A 7686-nucleotide genomic window follows, 5' to 3' on the forward strand; every position below is an offset into this window, starting at 1 on the left:
CATGTCATACATACACCGTATATTCATGTTCCTTTACATTACACAATGCTTGTAATGTGTCACGCATCTTTAAACGTTCATGTACATCTAAATTCTCATGTTTACATCTACGTTTGGTCCTCCCTATTTTCATGACGTCACTTATTGGACGCGCAATCACATTGCATATTTACATTATAACCGTTGCATTACAAGCACTTCAACCTAACTTATACGCACATGTACAGTAATTCAGCATTGGGACACCTTGTTAACTCATTCTATAGCAACTATCCTCCTTACAGAAATGCATGCATATGCACACGACTATTCATTGTTGGCAACATGTCACAATAACATGGCTAATTACACATGTTACACAAAACTTTTCCCACATCAATCTCAGCCTTTTTGTCTCATTACATGACTGACTCTTGCGTTCACAAGTTTTACATGCATTGCACATGCAACTATTTATTTGCAAGCAATGTTTCTACAAAGCATCACGTCACATCATTGGCAAATATCATCATTCCCTGCAGAATACACACAACAACTGCACACAGCTTGCCACACAAGTACTTTATTATGTTCATGTAAAACCTTGCATTTTACTATGTCACCTGACATCATTATACCTATTTAAAGGACGCCCATTACCTGCTCATTCACAGCTACTCATTTCAAAATGTTGAGATTGTTTAGGAGACGGAGGAACATTCTTTTCTATGACATGCTTGATGATGAAGACAATCATATAGGGCAAGGGAGGGACACACCGAGGGACAGTGACAGGGACAGTGACGCGGATACGACAGGGACAGGGAGAGGGACAGGCCGAGGGACAGGGAGAGGGACAGGAGATCAGAGGAGAAGACAGAGGAGACAAGTTGTGCCTCGTCCGCGTCTGTACAGGGAGAGAACCCTGTTAGATGGGATGAGTGAGGAGGAGATTGTAAGTCGCTATCGTTTGAGTTCAGCAGCAATCTTAGCTCTTTATCACGAGATAAGGGGAGATTTAGATTTTTTCACAGCCAGAGGTCGTGCAGTCCCTGGGCTTGTTAAAATGCTGTGCTCATTACATTATCTTGCTTCCGCGTCATACCAGACAACTGTGGGCATAGTGGGCGGGGTCTCGCAATCTACATTCTCGCGGGCCTTGACCCAGTTTCTCTATGCACTCAATAGACGCGCTAGGAATTATATTCATTTTCCTACAGAGGCGACAGAGTGGCTGGAAGTCAGGACTGGCTTTTATAATATAGCAGGGATACCATGTGTGCTGGGTGCAATCGATTGCACACATGTTGCTTTGATTGCACCTAGTCAGAGTGAGCATGTGTACCGCAATCGGAAGCACTACCATTCACTCAATGTACAGGTGGTATGTGATGCCACGATGAGGATAATGCATGTGGTACCCAAATTCCCTGGTTCCAGTCACGATTCCTCTATCCTGAGGAACTCTTCAGTCTTCCATGCGTTCGAAGAGGGACATTTTGAATATGGTTGGCTGCTGGGTGAGTACACATTTACATGTTATAACACAAAACACATTTTTATTTAGGAATGTTGGCATTGTACAATTTGATCACTAATGTAAGCTTATGTGTGCTCCATTCATTATAGGTGACTCAGGATACGGAATTAGGCCGTGGCTCTTGACTCCGGTGCTAAACCCTCAAACTGAAGCAGAGGAGAGGTACAATGCAGCCCATATATCTACAAGATCTGTTATAGAGAGGACATTTGGCCTACTCAAGACCAGATTTAGGTGTCTGGACAGAACTGGTGGGGCTCTTCTATACAAGCCTCAAAAAGTCTCTGATATTATCCTTGCCTGTTGCATTTTGCACAATGTTGCACTCAGGCACAATGTACAATCAGACCTAGCTGAGCCTTTGGTAGACGAGCATCCCACCCATGTAGCTGCTGAAAATGAACAAACAGCCAGTGGTGGCCAGACACGCCAGAATCTCATCAATTCATTTTTTTCTTGTAAGTACAAACAGATATGTTCCAAGTTATACTTTTATAGTTACATTATGTTATCTTAACAAGAATGTTTTTTTATATACCCTTCTGGTAGGACACAGATGAATATGGGTTGCACACCTTTCTTTTCTCTGCTGTGTGCACAAAGGGATGTGGCACCGGTATGTTATTGTTGCACAGGTTATAGAATCCCTCTTCAATTGTACTTTAGTTGTGTGTATGTGAATACAACTTGGGTAACAAAGCAATAATATTTTAGCATTGTGTTATTCCTTATGCTAAGACAAAACACATATTATGCTCATACTCATTCATGCTTCTAGTATGCTTACATACAATGTTATTGGTGCAGTGTAACATGTACATCCATATGATGTGTACACCAGGCTCATTTACATTTTGAATGTCATTAAATATACATGGTGTTGCACATTTAACACCAAATACACACTTTGATGTGTTGTTTACGGTACTGAAGATGGCATGTCAATGTTTGCAATTTATATATTGTTCCTTTGCATTATAGGTATATTTGCAGTATGACTGATCATGGTATGTATATTTGCTGACATCTCTCATAAGATGTGGCTACCTCAATCTTCCTATAATTATTTGAACTAAAAACCCAACATATTGGTTTAAACACAAATGTTACATATATGTACTTTCTGTATCATGTATATGCATTTAGCTACTCTTGAGGTTTCATGTGCATTGTATTACAAAATGATTACTCACATTTCATCACATTTTATGTATGTTTCCTTATAATTTCCATTCATGTAATATAGAGGTGTTTGGAGAAAAGGGGATAACTGTACTTATTTGTTTACTTACGGGAGCACATTCATCACTAGCATAGACACACTTTTTAAGACAACTGTTTGTGTCTCTATCAATTGGTGTAGGATCCATGTATAACACCGACAAATGATAACACCAGCTTTATTATGGTAGCTTATATCATCATATTGACTATACTATGTATTTTTAAACGATTAATAAACACCGTAAACTATGGTTAGTTAGGTTAATGAAATATACACAGAAACGTACTTCATAACATGATGGTGATGTCATATTCAGAACATCATGCATTGGAGGGGACCATAACATCTGGCCAGTAACATTATTTGCTACAGTCCCAAACCATTTTATCTACATACCCATGTAACAAGAGATTTTAAATATAAATGGCTACTTGGTTGTAAGTGTCCTTTACATTGGGAGAAGGAGTGGCTCAGTGAGTAAAGACACACACTGGCACTGATAGTTTGAAGCAGGGGAGTCTGGTTCAATTCCCGGTGTGGGCTCCTTGTGACCTTGGCCAAGTCACTTTATCTCCCTGTGCCTCATGCGGCAAAAAAACATTTGTACGTTCCACGGGCCAGGGACCTCAGGCTGAAACATGTGTCTGTAAATCGCTGCGTACAACTAGCAGCCCTATACATGAACATGCTCATATTATTATTATTATTATTATTATTGTTACATAGTTTCGACAGTCATACGTTCCATTACACAATAGAATACACAAATGTGTTAGCAGAGTGGGAATGGTTGTTATATAAAAAACACACCATGTCATAAAATGTTAGTAGTCATTAAAGAACACTCAAGAAAAATTCAATAGGCACTATTTTGCAACATCATTATGTTAATTAAGTGCTTATGCAATATAGGCATAAGGGTATCACTTTTTTAATTGTTTGTTAATAAGCGCTGCAAGCAATATAAAATTAGTTCCATATGTAGTATAGTAGTCGGTGGCTCCTCCTCACAATCATCTCATATAAAGGTAGACTCTTCTGAAATCATACATTGATCCGATTGTATCTTCCCCGACATCTCTGAAATACAGCAAACACATGATGGTCAAATATGGCACCTTACTATATATGTATCCATGACAACGCGTTACACAGCTCTATATGATTGTGTACATACACACGTCACTCATTTATATGTTACAACTACAAGTGTACATCAGTATGTAATTTTTATTATCATTTGTAGCAGCCATAACTATGTATATGAAGTGAACGTTGCCTGTATACTGAAAAATGTGCGCGCACATCTTAGTGTGCGCACGCACTTCACGCTTGGCTCCACTAACTGTTAGCGCATGCGCAAAACAAAGCGAACGTTGTGCGTTCAATACATGTAGAAAATACCAGTAAACATCACATCTTTATTTCAAATACAATGAAGATGAAACTAAAATCATTCTAAACGAGTACATCTGTATTCTTTTAAACCAGACGTGTTTGGACAGAAAGGACGGCCGATAACACAATGCGCAAATGCAATACGTGTGACGTCATGTTAAGCCAGCGTGAAACGCACGCTAACACTCCTCCCACTCAATTAACATTCGGCTAACGCCCAGGGTACGCCTACAAACACTGAGCCGCACGCATCACACACTGCAGTTACCGTTACTATAACAAAACATGACAGCCAATAGGCTTTGAGGCGCGCACGTCGCTTGGGGGCGGGACTTACATCCGTAATCCTTTTTAAGGACGCCTTGGCCCATGACAAGGGTCCCACGTCATACGTGGTGGACCCGGTTTTCAATGTTGTAGATGTTGCATGATAACAAAACAGGTATGTGTTAGAGTTATGGAAAAATGTTGCTAATATGTTTAAAGGGATAGGAAAGTACGTATATGTATACCGTCAGCAATGTGTACTACTCTTTCAGGTTCTACTATATTGTATTAGGAAACAATTTGTTTGTGATCGCTACATATTATGCAGTCTGCAATGTTACGCTGTATCCACGCATTGAAAGTGAAAATGGTGGTTACAAAAAAAAAAAACATTTAAACGCAGAGTCAACGCATAACGATTGTTATATTTACCATTCTTCTAGAATTAACTCTTCGCCTGGCTGCAACTGGTCGCTCCAGAAATGCAAGGCATTTTCATCCACGCTTGACCCAACCGCTGAATCCAGTATGACACATATCTCCTCCAGGATGCGCTCATAGGAATCGCCACTGCTTTCTTCAAATAATTGGTCGGGAGGTAGGTTCATTTCTTCGGGTTCCCATTCCAATGCCTTTTCAGCTGAAAGGCTTGGTACATAATCATAGTACTTTTGTTCTTGTACAATGTGGGTTTCAGGAATGGAGGCTGCAGATATTGCAGCACGTATCGATTCAAACGGATCAGTAGTAGCGGATACATTGCTATTGCCATTAGGAATAAATATGCCTTTCACGACAATATAAGTGCCGTCTTACAGGAGAAATTGTTTTTCCGGGGCAATCTTCCAGAAACCATAGGTGTGTTGTTGCTTATCCTGGTCACGTTCAAAAAAGTCATTACTTGATAAAGTGAATCTTATTGAGGAATTAAAATTCCGTGCATGCTTACGGTCTTGGTAATAAGGATATTTTGCTCGAATGAAATCATCGATTTGGCGTGTGCTTGCTTTCTGTCCGCGACTGCTCAAGATGGCTTCACAGATCATGTACTTATACCCTAAAAGGGGATTAATATTGTTAACGAATTCATCAGCCATGTCTGAGTAGCACAAAAGCTGTGTGCAGGTCTGTGTTATTTGCTCATCAAAATGAATGTGCTGAATGGCTAACAAACTCCTGTTTTTCCTTGTCAAGGTCAACAAAACTAACTACTTTGACTCCTTATTTCAAACGCCAATTGGATTTGTTTGTCTAATTGGGTTAACAGTTGTGGTTTGTGATATGGGACTGTGGGAGAAACATTTCTCCTTCTTTTATCTCGTTTGTGAAAAACATCCCTAGAATTTGAATGCGTTCACATAGTGTTTTTTTGAACAGTAACAAAGACCACTGTGTGAAAATATTTCTTAGCCAGGCATATCAGTTCAAACACACACCTGCAAAAAGAAATGTTTTTTCCCCGCTTACATTTCTGTGTGTATGTGAAAGTCTGGTTAACTCCCTGTCTGCATGAGTTTAAATACGTGTGTATATATATATATCTAAATATATCTTTCTTATAAAAATATATATATTTATATATTATATTTTATTTTTTTTAATATTGCAGGAGTACACACAACATTGATGGCAGTAAGTATACCTTGTATGAAACCTATTTAAATGGTGAGAAACATGATTGAATGAAGTAATAAACATTTGTTTAAGCACAATACTGTTAGAGTCTCATACTTAGGATATTTCTCAAACATTATGCCTGTATTATTAAAATAGTGTGCTTTCACAAGGAAGCATGAAGTGTATTAGTTTGTAAAATACATGTATACCAGTTTATATAGTACTATATATATATATATATATATATATATATATATATATATATATATATGCACACGCACACGCACACGCACACGCACACGCACACGCACACGCACACGCACTGAGTGTGTGTGTGTATATATATTTTTATACATTCTGAGATGTTATTGAAACAAGAACACACAAATGATTAAAGGACAAAATTAGAATGCCCAAGCAAGGCAAAGGTAATTAATAATTTACACATAATCCTGCTGTACACGTACAAGAAAGATGTTTGCAGTTACTTAGGTGTTTTTATAAATGCATGTGACTAATATGCATATGCAATTCTTACATCAATTAACACACCCAAATGCAATGTTTTGCTGCAAAGTCAATGGCAGCTTCTCTAAACTTTGCAACTGGTTCCAGGTGGACCATTACTGAACAGACGATTAATACATAAATATTTATAACAGTATTCATTAATTGAGTGTTAACATTTCCAAAACTTCACGTGTACAAGAACATACTTGAAAGTTTGGAAACAACACAGTCTTCAGCATACATACAATAGTAATTAGATAATGTGAAGTCAACAAAACAAGGCCAAAGACATATTTTCTGAATTATAACATTTATTTTTTTTGTTCCTTTTGCGAGCGAGTAACAGGCCTGCTTGTTGTCTCTTGAATTTTCCTTTTTCTTTTGCCACCAACTTTAGGCACAGCAGAGCCACTTTGAGTGGCCTCTGGCACTTCACGGGCAGGGCTTGTGGGCAGTGACTCACCTACAGGGCTTTTGGGCAGTGACTGTTCACCTACGGGGCTTGTGGCCAGTGATTCACCTACAGGGCTTTTGGGCAGTGATTCACCTACAGGGCTTTTGGGCAGTGATTCACCTACAGGGCTTTTGGGCAGTGATTCACCTACAGGGCTTTTGGGCAGTGATTCACCTACAGGGCTTTTGGGCAGTGATTCACCTACAGGGCTTTTGGGTAGTGACTGTTCACGGACAGGGCTTGTGCCCACTGACACATGTGAGCAAGTTGGTAGACACTGCACAAGTGATGGTTGGTCTGTTTCATGTGTGTCTTGTTTTGTTTTTGTCGCCTCCTTTGTAGGTGTCTGCTGCTGAATTTGTACAGATGGCAGCGGTAGGATGTCATCAGGAAACTGCACAGCAATGTCTGCTACTTGAGCGGTAACATTTGGCCCTGGTGAATGAATATCAGATGAATGTGGTGAAAACTGACCTGCATGAACAGATCCTGCCTGTGAGGTGTTGAATCGTGGTACATTAGTCATTCTCCAGTAATTAGCTTGTGTTTGCTGAACAACTAATGCTTCGAATGAGGTGTTGATTTTTTGCAACTGTTTAGGCACTTCAATGAAGACTCTGTGGAGATGTGCCAATTGTGAAACTGTTTCTTCCTGCAGTGCAATCATCCTTTCCAGCACTGTCATGAAGTCTGAAT

At 39.3% G+C, this 7686-nt stretch overlaps 1 long non-coding RNA gene across 1 annotated transcript; it reads left to right on the top strand.

The window, feature by feature from the left end:
- Positions 1 to 4857: 4857 nt before the first annotated feature.
- On the top strand, positions 4858 to 7408 carry LOC142492034 (uncharacterized). Its single transcript, XR_012800683.1, has 3 exons — positions 4858 to 5007; positions 6019 to 6041; positions 7333 to 7408. It is a non-coding gene; the product is annotated as an uncharacterized LOC142492034 (long non-coding RNA).
- The last annotated feature ends 278 nt before the right edge of the window (positions 7409 to 7686 follow it).

Source organism: Ascaphus truei, chromosome 4 (assembly GCF_040206685.1).
Source record: "Ascaphus truei isolate aAscTru1 chromosome 4, aAscTru1.hap1, whole genome shotgun sequence".
In the NCBI taxonomy this organism is placed as follows: Eukaryota; Metazoa; Chordata; class Amphibia; order Anura; family Ascaphidae; genus Ascaphus; species Ascaphus truei.